This window comes from Engraulis encrasicolus, unplaced genomic scaffold, assembly GCF_034702125.1.
Source record: "Engraulis encrasicolus isolate BLACKSEA-1 unplaced genomic scaffold, IST_EnEncr_1.0 scaffold_620_np1212, whole genome shotgun sequence".
NCBI classification, from domain to species: Eukaryota; Metazoa; Chordata; class Actinopteri; order Clupeiformes; family Engraulidae; genus Engraulis; species Engraulis encrasicolus.
The window spans coordinates 4,513-25,301 of record NW_026945940.1 but is presented as its reverse complement, the minus strand read 5'-3'; the positions used below and the strand labels follow the sequence as shown (position 1 = coordinate 25,301).

The 20,789-nt window shown below is 41.8% G+C and overlaps 2 long non-coding RNA genes across 2 annotated transcripts; one reads left to right on the top strand and one right to left on the bottom strand.

Annotated features, from left to right (window-relative positions):
* Positions 1-1,744: 1,744 nt before the first annotated feature.
* Positions 1,745-3,084, bottom strand: LOC134444607 (uncharacterized). Its single transcript, XR_010034041.1, has 4 exons — positions 2,864-3,084; positions 2,492-2,709; positions 2,297-2,341; positions 1,745-2,061 (listed from the first exon to the last, which is right to left on the bottom strand). It is a non-coding gene; the product is annotated as an uncharacterized LOC134444607 (long non-coding RNA).
* Positions 3,085-13,137: 10,053 nt separating this feature from the next.
* LOC134444608 (uncharacterized) lies at positions 13,138-18,199 on the top strand. Its single transcript, XR_010034042.1, has 7 exons — positions 13,138-13,332; positions 14,971-15,073; positions 15,196-15,294; positions 16,107-16,212; positions 16,559-16,660; positions 17,510-17,582; positions 17,971-18,199. It is a non-coding gene; the product is annotated as an uncharacterized LOC134444608 (long non-coding RNA).
* Positions 18,200-20,789: the final 2,590 nt, after the last annotated feature.

Sequence of the window (20,789 nt, the reverse complement as noted above, 5' to 3'; positions counted from 1 at the left end):
ATTGAAAACTACGTGGTTGATTTACGATATGCATGCGTTGGCATTTGCGCATCGCTTGAATTCCGGTGCATATAACAAAAGCTGCCACACCGGCCGCCTCCCGATTTAAAACACAGCTGATAGCCTGATTACACTCATGCCCGTAGCCCTACTCCACACCGCTGATAGCCTGATTACACTTCATTTTATTATTGCCCGTGTTTCGTGGTTGATTTAAGATTTAAGATTTGGCATTTGAAAACTACGTGGTTGATTTACGATATGCATGCATGTAGTCTACAACTTCTGTTTAAAATGACACGGGGAGACTCATGCCCGTAGCCCTACTCCACACCGCTGATAGCCACACCGGCCGCCTCCCGATTTAAAACACAGCTGATAGCCTGATTACACTCATGCCCGTAGCCCTACTCCACACCGCTGATAGCCTGATTACACTTCATTTATTATTGCCCGTTGTTTCGTGGTTGATTTAAGATTTAAGATTTGGCATTTGAAAAACTACGTGGTTGATTTACGATATGCATGCATGTAGTCTACAACTTCTGTTTTAAAATGACACGGGGAGACTCATGCCCGTAGCCCTACTCCACACCGCTGATAGCCTGATTACACTTCATTTTATTATTGCCCGTGTTTCGTGGTTGATTTAAGATTTAAGATTTGGCATTTGAAAACTACGTGGTTGATTTACGATATGCATGCATGTAGTCTACAACTTCTGTTTAAAATGACACGGGGAGGGAGTGACATAAGCCGCCTCCGGATTTAAAAACACCGCTGGTAATTACACTCCTGCCCGTAGGCTATCTTTGAATTTACATGAAGCCGCCCACCGGCGATTTGAAGCCACGGGTAGGACTACTGCGACAGAAGATTTGAGTCTCGTGGTTGATTTACGATAGGCCTATGCATGCGTTGGCATTTGAAAACTACGTGGTTGATTTACGATATGCATGTAGTCTACAACTTCTGTTTAAAATTACACGGGGAGGGAGTGACATAAGCCGCCTCCGGATTTAAAATACCGCTGGTAATTACACTCCTGCCCGTAGGCTATCTTTGAATTTACATGAAGCCGCCCACCGGCGATTTGAAGCCACGGGTAGGACTACTGCGACAGGGCGGTGGGTTAGGGTGCGGGGTTGTCCACCCGAAGTCCGGACAGATGGTCACCCTATGATCATGCCCAGACGTTGATGCTCCACTGATGGTGATGCACGCACCACTCCTATTCACCTTTTCTCTGAAAGATGCTGATGCTGATGTAGGCCTAGTCACCACATTGACCAGTGGTTTTCAAAGTGTGTGTGTGTGTGTGTGTGTGGTGGGGGGGGGTGGGGGTGGGGGGGGGGGGGGTAGGGGGGGTCACAAAGTGTGATTACTGTATTATTTTATGTGTTCTTTCTATCTATGGGGTTGTAGGTTTTAATCCCACCCTAACCTCTCCCTACACCTCCATCCATGGCTGAAGTGCCGTTGAGCAGGACACCTAACCCCAAGCATTGCTAGAGGGACTTTAACCTTGAAAAGTAATACCGGCAATTCATAATGTAATGTTTAAGCCTTTAAATGGGATAGAAGAATTGACTATGAATATTAGGCTATTAAAGACACACTATACATTTCATATGCAAGAAACCTACCAAGTAAAGAAACTCACACGAGAGGCATGTTCCAAACATTCAAGTATTTATGTACAAACACAAACATACACATGCAGCAGTGGAACAAAAAAAAAAAAAGTCCCCCCCCCCCCACACACACACACACACATACACACACACAGCACATTCCACTGGCTGAATAACTCACAGCAATCACTTAGTTCTTGGTGGAATGGCAATAGCTTAACAGAGTTTTTTAACAGTTTAATTTAAATGTTGTGTTTTCTGTCCTGGGTGCTACTGAGGGCATGAATGCCAGTGCTGCTGCTGGGGGTGACATGGATGGCACTGCTGCTGCACTGGAGATCAGGATGGAGGAGACAGAGGAGAGCAGGACAGAGAGAGGCTGTTGGTGTGTTGGAGAAAGCAGGAGAAAGGAGACAGCTGCGGGTGTCTTGGAGGAGATATGATGGAGGGAATAGGGATAATAAGTAAATATACAGCAGTTATAACTTCATGCTGTCTAATGTTCCTTGTGTCAATATCATTTTAAGAAATGTCCCATTTAAAGAAACACTTACAAAAATGCAGACAAGTGAGAAATGTACTCACTTCTTTTATATACATACTACAGTAATTACAGAAGATATCAAACATTGGTATTCAAAGTATTCTTTCAAAACACTTACCAAGGAATGATGATTGATGATTCCAAACCGTCTCAGATTAAAGAACTAGAAAGATGACAAAGACAGAAAATGGATTAGGGAAAGATTAGTAGCTAAGGGATACATTAGCATGCCCCTTCACACTCTGTGAGGTAAAACAAAGTAAGTTGGACATTGTGTTTTTCCCCATGCAATGTTTGTTTCTCTACACCGTACCTACACTCCGTTTCTTCCTCATCACTGGTGTATGAGAAATCACTGCTGTGTACATCGTCCTCATTCCCGTCATCTCCCTGCCCTTCCTCACAAGATGGCCTATTGGTCCCCCTGTGGGCTTAAAACAGCCCTGTAGCTTGCCACAGCAGAAAGATGGACGATTGTCAGGTCATGAAGCCGTCTTCGACAGAAGGCAGAAAGGCCCTCATTTTGTGACTCTGCAGATGCAACATCAAAAATACGACGACAAACACATGGCATGTCAGAATACAACCTCCAAGTTGAACAGTGCAGATAAATGTCAAAGAAAGCAAAATTCTCATTTTTTTATTTGATGGTACATATACAGTAGGTTTGACAATTGCAACTTACCTGCCGATGACATCTTTGCTTCTAGACAAGACATCAATCTTTTCAGTGATGTAGTGTGCTGTTCCATCTCCTTCACGAGGATGCCTTTCTCTTCTTCCAAGCGCTTCCTGCGCATCGAGGCCACAAAGTAGGCATGCTTGTCCTCAAGTCTGACTGAAAGGCAAAGAGTAGAGTAGAGTAGAGTACAGACATATTAACAGCATTGTTGTTTCCTTACAAGTGTGAAAAAGTACTAGTAAATTAATCCAGTTTCTGTTGTTTGAATACTAATTAGATGGGCCTGTAACACCCTTGATGGCCCCCATCAAGGACCAAATTTGGCAATATGCAGCCCAGTTTCAATGAGCAGCATAGTTGCAGTACCTTTTTTGACCATTTCCTGCACAGTGTCCCTTTAACATTTACCAAGTACTTTACTCCAGACCTGATTCACAAGGAGGGCTCAGTCTGGCTACCGTGAGGCACATTTTAGTTGTTTTTGTGTTGATTTCTTTTGTTTTTATTACTATCATTATAGTGTTATTATTATTATTATTCAAAGCTTATTTGTTTTTTTGTGTGTGATTTTTTTAAACAATGCACCTGCCCCCCAAAATCTGTGCACGCGCATGTGTGTGTGTGTGTGTGTGTGTGTGTGTGTGTGTGTGTGTGTGTGTGTGTAAGGCACATTTTAGTTGTTTTTGTGTTGATTTCTTTTGTTTTTATTACTATCATTATAGTGTTATTATTATTATTATTCAAAGCTTATTTGTTTTTTTGTGTGTGTTTTTTTTAAACAATGCACCTGCCCCCCAAAATCTGTGCACGCGCGCATGTGTGTGTGTGTGTGTGTGTGTGTGTGTGTGTGTGTGTGTGTGTGTGTGTGTGTGTGTAAGGCACATTTTAGTTGTTTTTGTGTTGATTTCTTTTGTTTTTATTACTATCATTATAGTGTTATTATTATTATTATTCAAAGCTTATTTGTTTTTTTGTTGTTGTTTTTTTTAAACAATGCACCTGCCCCCCAAAATCTGTGCACGCGCATGTGTGTGTGTGGTGTGTGTGTGTGTGTGTGTGTGTAAATAAATACTGTAAATAAATACTTGAAATCGTGTGAGTTTCTTCTATAATATCAGTGGTAAATGCACATTAAATGTTAGTGTATACCGTGTCTGTAATAATCCTGGTCAATTCTTCTGGATGGAGATGTAGTGAGGTATCAAACCTACCTATACAATAATAGTCCCATTGAAAATACCGCCCATTGAAAATGAATGGGAGCTCTTGCACCATTCTAGAGTGCCTTATAATAATACAGTAAGAGTAGTGTTAAGAGAGACCATTTAATCAACACTTTGTGACACACACACACTTTGAAAACCACTGGTCAAGGTGGTGACTAGGCCTACATCAGCATCTTTCAGAGAAAAGGTGAGTAGGAGTGGTGCATCAGCATCAGTAGCATCAGCGTCTGGGACCCACCGCCCTGACGCAGTAGGCTACATATGCATGTGGATACGGATACGGGCAGGAGTGTAAATTCAAAGATAGCCTACGGGCAGGAGTGTAGCCTAATCACCAGCGGTGTTTTTAAATCGGTGGGCGGCTTCATGTCACTCCCCGTGTCATTTTAAACAGAAGGTGGAAATCAGGAAGATGCGCTGCCATTCATCAGCTGCCAAAACACGTTTTAGTTGTAGACTACATGCATGCATATCGTAAATCAACCACGTAGTTTTCAAATGCCAACGCATTCATATCGTAAATCCACCACGAGACTCAAATCTTAAATCAACCACGAAACACGGGCAATAATAAAATGTTTTCGCTTTTCATTGCACCTAACTCCTCACTCCGATATTTTCATTGCACCTACCTCCGCATTCCAATAAAGAAGGCACGAGGGGCTACTTATTTATTCAATCGTTATTTTATTTTATTTTTACTGGGAAGGAGTAGGCCTACGGGCATGAGTGTAATCAGGCTATCAGCGGTGTTTTAAATCGGGAGGCGGCCGGTTCTGTCATGGCTACAGTGCATTTGATGTAGGCTACTTTGATCAAAGGAATGTATCTGCAGTGTTCTGTCGCGGCCGGTGTGGCAGCTTTTGTGATATGCACCGGAATTCTCATCAAGCGATGTGGGACAAATGTATGGCAGGAACCGATATCGATATGCACCGGAATTCGGCTATATTTGATTTACCCCACTGTACGGCAGGAACCGAATTGTTACACAGGTAGGCTATATTTGATTTACCCCACTGTACGGCAGGAACCGAATTGTTACACAGGTAGGCTATATTTGATTTACCCCACTGTACCCTGTACAAGGCGGATGAGAATTCCGGTGCATATCACAAAATTGTTAGGCTACACAGGTAGGCCATATTTGATTTACCCCACTGTACGGCAGGAACCGAATTGTTACACAGGTAGGCTATATTTGATTTACCCCACTGTACCCTGTACAAGGCGGATGAGAATTCCGGTGCATATCACAAAAGCTGCCGTTCCCTGGTTCTGGTTCTGTCGCGGCCGGTCCCCGCCCCTGTGCAAAAATGCCAACGCAAATGCCAACGCATGCATATCGTAAATCAACCACGAGACTGAAACCGTAAATCAACCACGAAACACGGGCAATATCGTGAATTCACCACGTCCTTGTACACAATTTCCCCCAGAAATTCCCCCATTTTTTTCGTGAAGACTTTACGACTGGTGCGTGATACGGTTGCAGCTAGACCAATGACTGCTTGACACCTTTTCTGAAGACAGATGGATGTGTGTAATGGCTTTTTTGCTCGTCTGAAGGCAAGGCATGAGAGTGCTATGACTAACTGAGTGGACGAGTCCAACTGAGTCCTTGGTTATCAGTGTTTAAATAGAAATAAAAGTCATCCCAGGCTCCAGTGTACCAGTACACCCACCCCAGCCTTCAGCATGAGAAGTGTACCAGAGTATGGTGTGGTCCATTAAAGGGGTATGCCACTATTTTGGGGCTTAATACAGTTAAAATCGTTGGCTGGGGTTTATAAAGGTGGTTAAGTGTCTTATTTTTCATGTAAGCCGTTGTCTTGCTTTAAGACAAGTTAAGAGGGAATATGTCGCTAAGCTAGTGAAAGCTACACGGATCCATTGACTTTCACTAGCTTACCGACACATTCCGTCTTTTAACTTGTCTTACAGCAAGACAACGCTTAACATGGAAAATAAGACACTTAACCACCTTTATAAACCCTGCCCAACGATTTTAACTGTATTAAGCCCCAAAATAGTTGCATACCCCTTTAATATGTAATGAAGTGCTTGTCTGCTCACAGGCCTGTATGGCACATTTTAGCCAGACCACGCTGCTTGAGTAAGTATTTCCTTCACTTCCTTTAGAGTTACATCTGGCTCTGGCTACAGTATTAGGGGCTGTCAAACGCTTTCTCTTGTGTCTATCTGTCCCAAACATAGCTCTGAGGCTACACTGTGTAACTATAAAAACTCCTTTTTTGTCCTGATTAAATATTGTTCTGCTTGCAATGGAAGAAATTACAGACATTGAAGCAATGTACGCTGTCATGTTTTTTTTTTCTTCTTTTTTTGGCTCTTTTCAAGCGACTGCAGTTACTTTCAAGAACTGTGCGTGTGTGACATTTTGAGACAGACAGAGAGAGGAGCAGGTCGGCAGTGCTGTGTAAACCTGACCTTAAGTCATTAATCATGGTGAGGTAATCAGGTTAATTACATGTGTGTATTTTGGCTGTTTTTTATGGTGCTGTAGAGCAGTGTTGCCCAACCTTTTTTATCCTGCGTACCCCCTAAGCAATTTTGTCATATGATGAGTACCCCTCTCACTCATGCTCTATATCTGTTACTCTATCCCAATGTGACTACACTCCATATATTTGTCATTATTACATTTTTCCAAGTACCCCCTGAGGTGTGCTTGCGTACCCCTAGTGGTACACGTACCCCTGGTTGGGAAACACTGCTGTAGAGGCTGGGTACCTTGTTTGTTATCCTCAAGCAGTGTTTCCAGATTGGGTGGTTTCCCGCCCAAGTGGGCTGCTAAGGAGGACTGTGTCCAAAATGTTTGCACTTTGCACTCCACTTGGGTAGCACTTTTTTGTTGTTCTAAAACGTGATAAAAGTTTACTATTGCATCGGCATTACGGTGTGCGAGTTCCCCTTGCCTGCTTCTAGCTTACCCATTGCAAGCTACACACTCACCAGGCACCAAGTCCAAAGGTGCGATACCTGAAAGAACTTAACTGTAAATTTATTGCCAGAAATGAATATTAGTTAGTCGTGACTCAAACGGTAGGGCACTGCCCTGTTACACCATAGACTCGGGTAGGGGCACAAGGTAGAATGACGTCATTTGTGCGGGGCCCGTGGCATGGCTGTCTCAAAATGAAGAGTTCTTTTCCAAGAAGCTATATCCACCATTTTTGACTTTTTGCATTTTAATATTGGAATTGACTGTGAAGAAGTCCTATCATCTATGTGTGAATTCTTGTCATTCAAATGTCAATCACGATTGACCTCCAACTGAGCAAGAAATCGGCCCAACTCCCAAAAAGTCGTATGAGTGACAAGTCGTGGGAAAATCGGGCAAAAAGTCGTACAGTGTAAGCTCGGCCTAAGTCAGAGTCTTCATGGCGATTCAATTCAATTCGATATTGATTTCTAAGGCCGACAATTACATTATTTTTGATTCTTAAGAATGCTCCCCGATTCAATTTGATTCGATTCAAATCAGTGTTTATTTTTTTATACATTATCGACAAGGCTTATGAGTAAAATTTTAAACAAATGAACAAAAGCCGAAATATCTGCATGCATTTTCTTTGAGGAAAACCGGTATTTGTCAGTATTTTTTATTACCGCATGAGCAAAATAAAATGTGTTACATAATTAGTGCAATAATAACAAAAAAGATGAATCGATTCAAATCATTTCACTGAATCACCAGCTGTAGGATCGATGCATCAATATAAATCTGTTATTTTTTACGCTGAGCTGGAGCTGAGTAGACTTGATGTGAGGCCATGTTTTCATATATTTCCCTGCTACTGCTACTTGATGTGAGGCCATGTTTTCATATATTTCCCTGCTACTGCTACTTGATGTGAGGCCATGTTTTCATATATTTCCCTGCTACTGCTACTTGATGTGAGGCCATGTTTTCATATATTTCCCAGCTACTGCTACTTGATGTGAATGCCATGTTTTCATATATTTCCCTGCTACTGCTGTTTAGTGGCGTGTTAGAGTGGGTTGCATTGTGCTCCTGAAGAAGACAGAATAACACATTCCTCTTATCATTTGCTTTGAGAGCGTTGTAAGTGGAACGGTGGTATATTATTATGGCTGACATTTCCTACCATCCACTTCTGTTGCAGCAACTAAAGCTGTATGCGTGTTTGTCTGTGTGGGTGTGTGTCTGTGTTTGTGTTTTTGTGTTAGTGTGTGTTTTTCTGCCCTGGATGCCTGTGTGTCTGTGTATCTCTGTATCTGTGTGTGTCTGTGCGTGTGTGTGTGTGCGTCTGTGTGTGTGTGCGCGTGTGTTTTTCTGCCCTGGATGCTGGGACCAGACTGCAGGGGTGAACGCAGGGTGTGATTTATTGTAATTAGGTTCTCGCAGGAGGAATTTACAGTGTAACACGTGGCATTGACCAGGTCATCGATGTTAATGACCTTTGAGTAAATTGGTTGTTAAATTTTTACTGTGGACTCGAGTTGGCTGATGGCCTGTGAGGCTGCATTAAAACTCAGAGGGCCATCGTCAGGTGACCCGTCGTCCTTCCTGTGCCTTCCTTGTCCACTTCTTAAAAAAAACAACCTGCTGATACCCCAGGCCACCAAAGGCTTACTATTTTATGGTGTATTAAGTGAGACGTATGACATTTAAAAACTGTTTTCAGGAGTTTGTAATGGGTGACTGTTTTTTTTTTCTCTCCCTTCCTTTCAGCTTGGGAAATTGCTTGTGGAGGTTATTGCTTTTGCCTGCGCTGTTACGAAAAGGTGTAGGATGCCATTTGGTCAAGTCATTGTTTTTATCTGTTTGTCCAATTACTTATGGATTTATGATATAGCCTACAATGAGGTTGTACCCTTCAGTCGGAGTGCGATGATAAAAATAGTATATAATATTCTCTACTGCAGTGATTCTCAAACTGTGGGACGTGAAGGTATTCCTAGTGCGCCCTGAATTAATTTCCTAAAAATCGAAATAATGTGTGTATTTATTACATGATTATTATTAGACTTAGGTGGCACTTTTTTATCCAAAACGTCTATTACAAGGTGTTGGTTCCAGTCCCTGGAGCGATGTGGGGTTAGGTACCTTGCTCAAGGGCACTTCAGCCATGGATGGAGGTGTAGGGAGAGGTGATGACAGGTTTCGAACTTCCAACCCTGTGATGTACAGTCCAATTTTCTAACCATTACACCACAGCTGCTGTTGATCTTTGTTTGAGTTTTATTGTTTATTGGGTCAGAGGAGGGCCCCAAACATTTGTGAAAGTGAAGTGAAAGCCCAACTGGGAAACTCCAACTCCCATTGTCATTGTGACACAGCACTCCACAGCACACAAGTGTTCACTGCTCACAACAAAATTGCATTCATACCTCACCCGTGCAAGGGAGCAGCCCCCAATGCCGCCTCAAGGGATTAGTGCGGCGGGACGGTACCATGCTCAGGGTACCTCAGTCACGGTGGAGGATGGGGGAGAGCACTGGTTAATTACTCCCCCCACCAACCTGGCTGGTCGGGAGTCGAACCGGCAACCTTTGGGCTACAAGTCTGTTGCTCCAACCGGTTACTCATGACTGCCCTATTTGTGTGAATATCCTAAGTTGGCCCTAAGTTGGTCAAGGCTGGGAACCGCTCTACTGCTCTACTGTATATATCTTCTGCTGCAGAGCGACTCTTACCAGTCTTACCAGTGTATTATTGCATCTGATTCTCATTATGCATGTGAGAGCTGCATAAGCAAAGTCATAATAAGCAGCATTTCTTTCCGTTTGTAGAGTATGGCGTGCTCTTATCCAGATTGTTTGTTGCAGGCGCGGAGTGGCCATCGGGAGATCGGAGACTTGTCCCGGTGGGCCGCGGCCGTGAAATGCAATGTCGCGGCCGTCTACGTTCTCAACCGGCCCTAAAGATTCATGACTTAACTTTTTAAGCACTGATTTACCGCTTTCCGCTTCCTTATGTCTGAATGCTGCTGACTCGCCAATATATATACCGTGTACCGTGTATGGAACAAAATAATCACCACACAAGATTCTGATGTGAGCAGCAGTGCTGGGTGTGTAAACAGTGGAGTAGGACCTAATTGCAAGAAACAAAGACATTTGCTGCGACGAAGACAGCGTTTTACGGTAGGCCTACACCGGTTGGCTATTCATTTTGTTGACTTATGGTTGTGCTTTGAAGTAGCCTAGGTTTGGCTTATTTGCTGCATGGTTTGTTTATTGCACAATGTAGACAGACTTTTTGTGAGCTATAGCCTACTCTTCTAAAAATCCCCACGCTCAAAACTATGTGTAAGTGCTCATCCTGTCTTCCTTAAATGATATTTCAATAGGCCTACAAACTGTCAAAATGACAGTGGAGTGCACATTTTCATGGAACAGTAGTGTGATGTAGCCTAACCTGCAACTAGTTCTATGGTGAATGCTTTGGACAGTGATGGTGGCTGTGTATTTCATCAAGGTGTAGGCTACAATTCTCCACTTCAGGTTGATATTTTGACAATACTAATGTCCACATGTAGTACAACAAGTTTGCGTTGTTTTTTTGTGTGTGTTTTTTGGGGGGCCGGGGTAAAAAGGGCCGCCAAGGGGAAAATTTCTCGGTGGGAAAAGTCTTCCCACTCCGCTCCTGGTTTGTTGGCTTCTTGGGTTTGGGTGCTCTTTTGTCCAAGGTATAGTACTTCCAGGATCAAAAAATGAGAATGAATTCTCTGACTAAGGCACTCAAAATTAAAATGTGTTTATTAATATGACAGGTCGTACATGGACATATTAAAAACAAGACTCGGGTTGGCCCTTTATTGGGAGGAATTTGGAAAAACTGGCCCTCAGGGACTTTTAATTGAGTACCCCTGGTGTATACAGGTATTTAGGTATATTTAATTATTTATTAATTATCGATTAAAAACCCTTTTATTTAAAACTGGAGTACATATCTAAAAACGCCAACTCTTTTCAACCACATCATCAGGTTGTGACCCCAGTTAAGTATACCTACTACTCCTGTCTCTATGCAGGAGCAGCCTGAAGTAGGCCCAATGACCACACAGTTTTGAGGATTGGACTTTGTCTTTTGACTTCAAGAGCACCGGCATATTGAAGTTTACTTATTCAACAAAGAAAAACACTCAGCATCTCTCCCTCCAGCAGGTTATTGTGTGAAGTCCTTCCCAGCAAGTCGCCTTCAGACCCACATTATTACTATTGATCAGCCTCTCATTGTGTGGAGATGCAAATGCACACACACACACACACACACACACACACACACACACACACACACACACACACACACACACACACACACACACACACACACACACACACACACACACACACACACACACACACGCTAACACAGCCTCGTTTACGAATAATATACGACTTTCATTAAAGCCAGTGGGCAGCCCTTTTCTTTGTTGTCTTTCCAGTGCACAAGTAAATTTCACTCATGCAGAGCAGCCAAGAATGCATCAGTAATTAGAGAGAAACACAGGGGCAGAACTGTAAGAATTTCCCAATAAAATACATAAAGGAGGCGTTTCCATTCCATCCAAAGGGAAGAATAGCTAGCTAGACATCTAATCAGCCTGACGAATCGAGCACCTACCTCGGCCTCAAAAGGAAGCTACATCCCTGATGAAAGCAGCACGTTTTGAGTCATCGTTTCACACTCGGCAATGAGGAGCTGGTTCGGGTGTCATGGCGGGCCTCGCCTTGCACAGGCTTACATCAGCATGCTTTAGTCTGTCTGCCGCTCATAATGTTTTGTTTTGTTTTGTTTTTTTGCATTCTTCATAAGGGGCCATCTATCTATCTGTCTATCTGCCAGCATCATGCTGGTCTCCCATACGGCCAGTTCTTGTGTTCTCCCTGGGTTTCTCTTCTCTTCTCTTCTCTCCTCTCCTCTCCTCTCCTCTCCTCTCCTCTTCTCTTCTCTTCTCTTCTCTTCTCTTCTCTTCTCTTCTCTTCTCTGCGTGTGATTGTCAGTGAAGGTATTCATTATGATCTGTCTCTTGATACCTGGTGGGATCACACCCGTCGCCACCTTCTCGATAATGCATGCAAATATATGCTGCCAACCAAATATGAACAGAGAGAGAGGGAATATCATAATCACAGTGTGCAAAGGTTCTCCTTTGCAGAAAAAAGTGTTTGTACTCCACAAATGTCAAGGAGGGGGTTCCTAAAAGGAAAAAAAATAGGATTTTATGGAAATGGTTGGAATAATTTTGGAAAAACAACAAGGGGTGCTAGAAATGTCACAAGTATCTTAGGGGTGGGGTCAGATTTGAGCCCTAATCAAATAATCACTGTAAGATCAGCCTGTTATCATCTGTCAGTAGGGTTGTACTGAAGTGCTGTTGTTATCTCAAATCTTTACTGACCTTTTGAAGAGAAGGTGGTCTTCACTGATGGAAAACGGTTTGACATTTGGTGTAATTGACTTTCTGGGACCCCTGTCATCTTGTCATTGTGCTGGCATGTGATGTTACATGACATGGCAGATGATGTTTTCATGAGTTTAATTCCCCTGTTACACTCAATTAATATGGCACCTGGAGAGTGATTGTCATGCACCAGACGTCCAATAACGTTTACTGGCTATTTGTGTTTGATGCGCCAAAATGCTTCAAATACTGGTCAGGGAGGTTGCTGCATGTGTTGGCATTTTTCTCATGACAACTTGAAAGTATTACCTTCAAACAGTGCTCTTTAATGGAATACAACTATGAATCATGCATGAGTCCTCTTTGGCAGAGTCCTCTTTGTGGCTGAGCACCCCTTCTCCTTTTCCTTTTTCTCCAGCCAACCTTCACAACAACACTTTAGAAAAGCTCCACAAGAGGAGCTTTTGGTTAGGAATCCCTGCTGCACCCTTAAAAGAGATTGGTTAAAAAAGTGACTAATCTCGTTGGTTGAGGCAATATTGGTCAAATTAACTGTGACATTGGTAACTATTAAACAAACAAATTGGTTATCTAACAACTAATATCATTGGTTAAGAACAAATTGGTTGATTTAACATAGATATTGGTTAACTTTAATAACAGATTGGTTGAAAAATGACTAATATCATTGGTTAAGCAAATGTTAACTAAGAGATTGGTAACTGACGCAGGTCTGACGCTCAACGTCAAGTACGTAACTCTGCTTCTCAATTTTCTGACAAAGCCGCCATCTTGGTGCTGCAGGAAAGCCGTTTGAGATATTGGTGGAATTCAAACACTTTGTGAGGTAAGTTCGTTTATTTTCAATGTTTCGTTAATAATTTCAAGACAATGCCAAATATACAGTGAATAACGAAACAGTTTCTTGTTCAGGATGGTAATTTGCAATGAATTTGTCTTCAGACCATACCTCCGCTAACAGGCCACTATTATAACTACCGGTATGCTAACTTAGCCCTAGGTTGTTTTCACAACTTTGTTGGAAAGTTTGTGTTTTGTTAGAAACAAACTCTACGAAATTTACAATATAGATTTGCTCCGAAAGAGCTATAAAACTTGTCCAGTGGTGCCAAAACACCCATGTCAGAGTCAAGACCTAGCTAAATGTCCGCTAGCAACATAGCTATCAGTGGTTTCTGGAGGAGGGCCGAAGGGAGTGCTTCCCCGCCGGCCAGAGATTGTTTGCGCCGGCCTCTTCACCTGAAAGAGCTAGCGCTGCATGATGAGGTGGTTCGCTAGCAACAATTAGCTATAGTCTAACGGTTAAATCATGTTGCCTTTGTTGAGGGATGTTTGAAATAGCCCGATGTATTCATAACTGAATATTGGTTTCTTGTTAGAAACGAACACATTTTGGATATAATTTTGTTCTGAAGTTACAACATGCGAAGTTAGTGTTGTAAGACTGTTGGCGCCAAAGTTAAGAGCTAGCTAAATGTCCGCTAGCAACATTAGAGCTAGCCAAACTGAATAATGAATCTCTTGTCCGCTAGCAACATTAGCTAGCTAAAGTCTTTTTTTTTGTTAGAAACGAACTCCCTTTGAGTATAATTATGCTCTGAAGATATCCAGTTAATGTACTTGAGCCAAAGTAAAACACAAATACCAGAGAGAAGAGCTAGCTAGAAGTTCGTTAGCAACACCAGCTTATCTTTTAGCTGACTCAGAAGCTTGAAGTAGCCACAACTTATGCCTGATTTTTATTGTTAGAAACGAACTCATTTTGACTATACACTTGCTCTGAAGTATGTTTTAACACATGTGCCTTCCCCTGTTCGTTGTGTAAAGGAAGTAAGTAAACTGATTCTGAACTTGTTATTGTGCACACAGTGTGCTGTTTTGTCCCATTCTGTTACTGCCAACTCTGTGGGCTGTTCTCTCTGTTCAGGGAGAAACCACTGTCAGCCATCAGATCGTGTTCTTTTCAATAAATAGGCATTACCTATTTGACAGATTTCTCCTGAAATAATGAGCCCAGAAACACCCAGATGTGTAGAGTGCTTAATTTTTGGCTTGATCAAAGATGCTTAATTTGTATGGTTACTGCAATAAATATTTAGATTTCTTTGCCCATCCTTTTTGGATCTACTAGTGGGCCTAGTGATTTTAGAGGTCTTAACAAGTGGGCTATGCATCAGATTTCATTTCAAGTGATGGGTAAAATATCCAGAAAGATATATAATCTGTTCTTTTTGCCCTCTAGTTTAGCACACTGAATTCTTTGAGCCATCTGGTGTCAATCCGTGTGGGAAAATGATCAATGAAAACAATTTAAGAAATGCATCTTATAGATGTTTCATATTGTAGGCCTATTCAGCCTATTGTGTCATGGTGGTGTTATCATTTTTCAAACTTTATTTTTGTGTAATAATTAGGCATATTGATACATAATCATGTTCATGTTCTGTGCTGTCTTGCTTTGCAGATGACAGAATATTGCTGAAGGATCCTACATGGAAGCTGGCTGATTACACGGAGTGATTCCTCTGGTGTGGTGTACCTCAGAGAAATAAACACTGTTGCAAGAGGTGAGTTTATAAAGTCACACAAAACCTATCCATGTATTTTTAAAAAGTCAAAGTTCTAACTTGCTCTGTATTTCATGCTGTCAATATGAGATGCATACTAATGTTGTGTGTTATTATTGCAGCTGAGAAGATGGCCAAGATATCCTTATTGCTGGATGGTAGCTCTGGTCGTAGTGGACCATATCTGCAAATGCTTCTGAACATTGACAGAATTTCTAAAGGTTAGCAACCATTCACAAATTTACACCACATGTATGTGTGTTTCAAATGTCTTAACAGTTTGAAGCACACACTGTTAATCAGAGATGCGTCCTGATCATGCCGTGTGTTATTTTGAGAGGATAGTTAAGGAATAATGGCAGCTGCCTGGTTACAGTACATTGATCCCCTTTGTAGCACCATGTCTAAAATGCTGAGAAAAATCAGTTTGTAAATGTAAGCATTTTTTTTATAACTCTGCACCAAATGTGTGTTTCAAATGTCTACTATCTAATAGTCTGAATAACACACTCATACATGACATGACCAATATGTTATGTGCTCGGAGCGGCAGTTTACAAACGCACCCTTAGTGCCTTCTGCTGTTAGGCCAATGGCACTGAGCCCACCGTTTCATTGATTGGAGTATTTGGGTTACATTTTGTCAATTTGTTGTATTTTCCAGGATCGTTGAGGACTCCTCCTCTATGCGTGACATCTTAGATTAGATTTAGATTTAGATTTAATTTCAAGTGATGAGTAAAATATCCAGAAAGATACATAATCTGCTCTTTTTGCCCTCCAGTTTAGCACACTGAATTCTTTGAGCCATCTGTTGTCAATCCGTCTGGGAAAATGATCAATGATATAAAACAAACAAACAAAAAAAACATTTTACATGTATACAGACATGTATCTTTTAGATGTTTCATACTCTAGGCCATCATATTGTGTCGTGGTGGTGACGGTGTTATCATTTTTCATTATTTTCTTGTAATAATTAGGCCTATAAATGCATAATCATGTTCATGTTTTGTGCTGTCATGCTTTGCAGATGACTGAGAATATTACTGAAGGATCCTACATGGAAGCTGTCTGATTACACTGAGTGATTCCTCTGGTGTGGTGTACCTCAGAGAAAATAAACACTGTTGCAAGAGGTGAGTTTAAGTTCATGAATTCACACAAAACCAATCCATGTCAGGGCTTTTTCTGAACGGGGAAATAGGGGCGCTCCACCCTCATACCTCCGTGGGTGCACCCTCATACTTTTATTTTTATATATACATATTTGAGCACCCCAAGTAAATTTCTCATTCACGGGGGGGGACGACACCCCCCTTCACCCCCGAAACCTGCCATGATGCTCCCTCATGCCAAAAAATCCTACAAAAAGCCCTGCATGTATTTTTATAAAAGTCAAAGTGCTAAACATGCTATGTATTTCATGCTGTCAATATGAGATGCAAATTAATGTTGTGTGTTGTGTGTTAATGTTGTGTGCAGCTCAGAAGATATCCTTATTGCTGGATGGTTGCTCTCTGGTCGTACTTGAGCCCCCTGGACCATGTCTGCAAATGCTTCTGAACATTGACAGAATTTCTAAAGGTTAGCAACCATTCACAAATGTACACCACATGTATGTGTGTTTCAAATGTCTTAACAGTTTGAACCACACACTGTTAATCAGAGATGCATCCTGTTCATCTTGTGTGTTATTTTGAGAGGATAGATCGCCAGCGACCCTATTCACTTGCTGAAAATGCTTAAATACATCATAACAACATTGCTATGACATTACATAGAGCCATAACGCTGCACTACAGGGTTAAGGATGGCAGCTGCCTGGTTACAGTACATTGATCCCCTTTGTAGCACCATGTCTAAAAATACTGAAAAAAAAACAGTTTCTAAATATACCGGTAAGCAAATTTTAATAAATCTGCACCAAATGTGTGTTTCAAATGTCTACTATCTAACAGTCTGAATAACACACTCGTACACAGTGGTGGACAAAGTAAAAGTACTTTTGTGGTGTAATTACAACAGTAGCACATGATATTACATAGCTGTTAAACCGTTTGCTCCAGTATACCTACCTATTGAGATAGACTGTGTTATTACTGAAAAACAATAAAAACCTAACAAGAACCCACCACAAACTCAATCCAACCTGTGCAGAATCAGCTCGTCGTAAGACAAGTACATTGGTCTACTTTTTACTCAGATAAGTTACCTGTGTTGGAAAGAAACTGTTTTTTGTTTTGTTTTTTTTACTTTTACTTTTACTTTGTCCACCACTGCTCATACATGACATTACCAATTGTTGTGTGCTCAGAGCGGCAGTTTACAAACGCACCCTTGGTGCCTTCTGCTGTTAGGCCTATGACACTGAGCCCACCGTTTCATTGAGTGGAGTATTTGGGTTACGTTTTCTCAATTTGTTGTATTTTTCAGGATCGCTGAGGACTCCCCCTCCATGCGTGACATCTTTGAGAAATTTCCACGCTTTCTGGAGATGCCAAGTTTGGTACGTCTGCCAGACATTTTTTTAACCTTTATTTAGAAAGAACAAGTCACGATATAGTTGTGTGCATTGTTGATTTTGGCTATACTTGGTGTTAATTAAGCTTCCTGATACTGCATGATTTATACCGTTCACTCAGTAGAGTAAAGCTTTCTATATAACCTGTTAAAACAGGGCGTTATAAATTTTGTGGTTACCAGAATGGCAATTACTGAGCATTACTAAAGGCCCTATGTTATGTCATAGTAGAGTAGTACTGGCAATTAACCTTTCAATGACTATTACAGCATGTTTCAGATGGTATGGCGTGCATTATGGGGCTAAGCACCATTGATGTATCTCTCTCTCTCTCTCTTTCTCTCTCTCTCTCAAATCTTAAAAATTCTTTCAGACTGGAACCAACTTTGCATCCCTCGGCACTGACACTGAGAAGGTTTCAAGGACCCCACTACTAGGAGGCGAGAGTTTGACACGGCAGTGTCATCACTGCCATGGATGACAATGTAACCATTCCTGTTGCTGATTGCCTGACTTGCGCAGTGACAAGCTTTTCATGCTCTACTGGGTGTGTAACTTGGCATATCCACCACAGTTTAACTCTGTTTTTGCCTCTTTTGAATATGTGTCCGATATAACCATCTCAACCAAAAAGTGGGCCAAGGTACTGGAACATTTCTCACTTCAAGTTACTCTGTAGTCACTGGACATTTTTTAAAACATCTACGCAAACACCACCACTCCACACCATGTGTATTTTAATTACTTCTGATTCCACTGACATGCAGACTACATCCTATGCAGATTCAGGTAATTTACCTGGTACTGGAGAAACAGCATTGTATGCCATTCTAAGTGATACTTGCCTCCTTGTTTTGCAAAAATGTACTGTTCTTTGAATATAACTTAAAGTAAGATCATGTTGACTCCTAACAGGTTTTCTCCGGTTGTCAAGCACAACCTTAACGTTTTGTAAGTAAGTAATAGTCACAGGATATGCATGCATTTGTAATTTGAATTTTCGTCGAAAACGGCTCACCAAGCATAAAATGTTACCTCTGCTTTTGATTTTTCTTTTTTTTTAAATGTCCCTTAATACCAGCCTGTCTTTTTGTTGTGTCCACACAACTTTACCATCATCAGTGTTGGGAAGGAACAGATTGCTGTAAGTTACTGTATCCCCATCCTTTCAGATCAGTGCTTTAAAGCCTTTTGAAATTAAATTGTTAATAAACTTTGTGAAAACAAACTCAAATCTTGGTTATTGGTTATGATTGATATAGCTTTGAAACTGTTAATTTGGAGTGAAGTAATTGCAGTGTCCATCTAACCAAGCAAATCGGTTAAAATTTTAACCAATATCTGTGTCGGACACATATTAATCGAAGAAATTGGTCAAAACAACCATTGGGGGATTGGTACATTTTTGACTTATAAAGATTGGTTAAACATAACCAATCTATTGGTCAAAACAACCGATTTGGAATTGGTTAGTTTTTTAACCGATCTAGATTGGTTGAAATTTTAACTGAAGTCTAATCGGTTATTTTGACTAATATTTTTCTCGGACACATATTAATCGAACAGATCGGTTAAAAACTACTAATTTTTTGTTTATTTTAACCAATCTTTTTTAATAGTGTGTGTTGGCTTGTGAGCACCTGCATATCTGTGTGTGTGTGTGTGTGTGTGTGAGCACCTGCATATCTGTGTGTGTGTGTGTGTGTGTGTGTGTGTGTGTGTGTGTGTGTGTGTGTGTGTGTGTGTGTGTGTGTGTGTGTGCATGCGTGCGTGCATGCGTGCGTGCGTGTGTGCGTTAGTGCGTGTGTGCGTTAGTGCGTGTGTGCGTGTGCGTGCGACTACATACGATATGTGCTTGTGAGTGTTTCTGTGTCATGTCATGGGGACGTGGTGTACAAGGGGGCGTAAGTCAGTACAAGGGGCCGGGAGATGAACAGAAACCAATCTCCAGTAATGTTCAACCTGCAGCTATAGGACTGTCAAATGCTCTTGCAGAGGACGGCTGATGAGTATCGTGTGTGTGTGTGTGTGTGTGTGTGTGTGTGTGTGTGTGTGTGTGTGTGTGTGTGTGTGTGTGTGTGTGTGTGTGTGTGACGGTGAGTGTGTGTGCTTGTGAGTGTTTATGTGTCATGTCATGGGGACGTAGTGTACAAGGGGGCGTAAGTCAGTACAGGGGGCCGGGAGATGAACAGAAACCAATCTCCAGTAATGTTCAACCTGCAGGCTGTAGCATAGGACTGCCAAATGCTCTTGCAGAGGATGGCTGATGAGTATTGTGTGTGTGTGTGTGTGCGTGTGTGCGTGCGTGTGTTTTACATGGCCCCTCCTCAGGCCCTGACTGACATGATTGCAAACATAGAGAACTTTAGCACCAATACAACACCTTACACCTGCAGCGCCTCACAGGCAGAGACTGAGATCTACTGTTGCCATCTCAGGTGTGATGTGAAGGCAGTCACACCTGCCATGTTTAGAGTAGTTTAGATTTGACAAGACCAGACAACGGGGCATGGGCTATCAGGCTCTCACGTCTTATAAAGTATGTTTTTGAAAGCAGAACAGCTTTTTTTTCATAAGAATAGAATGGACTGCTGAGACAATCTTTTCGGGTTGCCCTGTAATATAATGATATGTAATAGTTATATGTCCTTTGTATATTGAGGAGCCTGATCATCTTCATCTGGAAGCTTTTTAGCTACAGTGCCTTTGAATTGAGAAGATCCTCTCCTGAAGAGGTGAGTCAGATATGCCCCACTGGCCTCTGCGTACATCCTGCTTTCTTTGATAGGATAGTGAAGAGGTTACAGGAAGTAAGTGGTAAAGACAGACGGGGTAGTGTTGGGAAATGACCCAGGGCGGACTCAAACCCGGGTCGCCCACATATGGCGCAGTGTCTTAGTGCGCTGCACCACAGCACCCCCCACGTACATCTTGCTTGTTGTTGAACAATTTGCTCTGTATTTTCACAGCCACCTTTCCACCTGTTACAGAGGCTCAGTATAGACCTACACCATGAGGGATCATTTTCCCTCACTTTGCTCTCCTTCTGTCATGCACAATGTTCTTTTCACAAGCTTCCATTATATTGTTGTGTGTTGTTAGTCCTTCTTTTCTTTTCAGCTTGAATTGCGTTGCAGTGTAATTATCTCAGACAGCAGAGGCTCAGCATCATTGTCTCTACCTCACGTGTCT